This window comes from Triticum urartu, unplaced genomic scaffold, assembly GCF_056163025.1.
Source record: "Triticum urartu cultivar PI428250 unplaced genomic scaffold, HENAU_Tu73 scaffold366, whole genome shotgun sequence".
NCBI classification, from domain to species: domain Eukaryota; kingdom Viridiplantae; phylum Streptophyta; class Magnoliopsida; order Poales; family Poaceae; genus Triticum; species Triticum urartu.
This window is the reverse complement of record NW_028260542.1, coordinates 10,237-12,795: the sequence shown is the minus strand read 5'-3', so window position 1 is coordinate 12,795 and position 2,559 is coordinate 10,237.

Genomic DNA, 2,559 nt, shown 5'->3' with positions numbered 1-2,559 from the left:
TACAAACCCGTTACATGAAATGCCCCAAAGCCAAAGCAAGCCACCCCTGCAAGAAATAAATGAATTCCAAAGATCTTGGGCAAATCCAAAGAGGGTTTTCCCGTCCGCTCATCAGAGAATATTTCTAGGTCCCAATATACCCAATGCCAGATCGCTGCCAAGAAACACAAGCCAGAAAACACAATATGCGTACCTGCCACACCTTCATAACTCCAAATACCCGGATTTGTTACAGTTCCTCCTGAAATACTCCAACCACCCCACGAATCCGTTATTCCTAAACGAGTCATGAAGGGAATTACGAACATACCTTGTCTCCACATTGGATCCAGAACAGGATCAGAGGGATCAAAAACTGCTAATTCGTATAAAGCCATTGAGCCAGCCCAACCAGAAACTAGAGCTGTGTGCATTATATGCACCGCAAGCAATCGACCCGGATCATTCAATACGACAGTATGAACACGATACCAAGGCAAACCCATGGAAATACCCCTTTAGCAAAGAAAAATAGACACGATGTCGCTTTATTTTATCGCATTGAAAAAGACTATCCATATCCTATGTACCTAACCCTTCTAGGGGATTCTGTGTCAGAAAGCGCGAATATTTATTTCATTCCATTAAAAATAAGAAGCCAATTCTGTTCATAAGAAGAAAGAGAAGCAGATCTATTCTATACTCGATAAGTGCCAATATGCAATGGGTAACTTGGCCAATTTGGAAAAAACGAAGAATAGATCGCTACCCCTCTTTGTTTAGCATTCAAATCACCCATTCCCTTTTCTTTATTCAATCTGTCTTACATTCCTTATATGTATAACCTTTCAATCTACGTATTAATAGAATCTATAATATTCATATAGAATAAGAATAAAAATTAAGACAATAAACTGCGGATTCTTTCTTTCTGTTCCATTCTTACGTTTCCATATTAAAGTGTGGTTTTCTTACTTAAATTTAATAATATTAATCTAATATGCCCATTGGTGTTCCAAAAGTACCTTACCGGATTCCTGGAGATGAAGAAGCGACTTGGGTTGACTTATACAATGTTATGTATCGAGAAAGGACACTTTTTTTAGGTCAAGAGATTCGTTGCGAGATCACGAATCATATTACAGGTCTCATGGTATATCTGAGTATAGAAGATGGAATTAGTGATATTTTTTTGTTTATAAACTCCCCAGGCGGGTGGCTAATCTCAGGAATGGCTATTTTTGATACGATGCAAACGGTGACACCAGATATATATACAATATGCCTCGGAATAGCCGCCTCCATGGCGTCCTTCATTCTGCTTGGAGGAGAACCCACCAAGCGTATAGCATTCCCTCACGCGAGGATTATGCTTCACCAACCTGCTAGTGCTTATTATCGGGCAAGGACACCAGAATTTTTACTAGAAGTAGAAGAGTTACACAAAGTTCGCGAAATGATCACAAGGGTTTATGCAGTAAGAACAGGCAAGCCTTTTTGGGTTGTATCCGAAGACATGGAAAGGGATGTTTTTATGTCAGCAGACGAAGCCAAAGCTTATGGACTTGTCGATATTGTAGGGGATGAAATGATTGACAAGCACTGCGATACTGATCCAGTGTGGTTTCCAGAAATGTTTAAGGATTGGTAGTGTCCGGATTTCTTGTAAAGTTATTTCACAGCTAAATTCGTGTTTTCCTCGATTTAATAGAAAATAGAAAGACTTCATGATGAGCAATCATCAGGTTAAGATGGATCTAAACCAATCCATTTTTTTCTATATACATACAACATGCCGACGGTTAAACAACTTATTAGAAACGCAAGACAGCCAATACGAAATGCTCGAAAAACGGCCGCGCTTAAAGGATGCCCTCAGCGTCGAGGAACATGTGCTAGGGTGTATGTGCGACTCGTTCAGATCATGACTTCAAACAAATATAAAAAAAATTGAAGTATCCATGATTAGTACCAATGAATAGGATATAGCTTCTCTATCCTAGATTTCTATGGTATATGGAATTTATGGTTTCCTTTGGTGCAAATCCAATTATCTAAATTGGAAATAAGAAGCAATTCTCCCATTGGTAGCAAATGGTTATCCATTAAGCGGAGGAAATAGTAATAAAAAGAAAAAGGCTTATGCTCCTTTATCTTAAAAGAACGGACTAACAGGGTCAGCTACTTAGCCAACTTTCATAATTAAATACCGTCACTGTATGGATAACTCTTATTGTGAAAAGAGCTATTTACTCTATAATGGATAGGTAGAGCCAAAGAATGTGGACTATACAAGTTCGCAATACCTTTTGATGAAAGAAAGGGCTCCGGTGTATAGAGAGGGCCTCACCGTTTAAAAGGGAACCATAGAAACGATGGAACCCACTATTTTTTTTAGTATTATTAGAATGAATTTGTTATTTCGTATAGAAATAACTGAACGGAGTGGAATAAAAAATCGTGGTTGGGAAGGTTACTATAGCAAAAGCCATTGGAATTAATATTTTATATATCGGAATAATTAGTTTTGTTATTAATGAGAAAAAGGGTGGCTAAAAGAAGAGAAATCATTAGTTATTC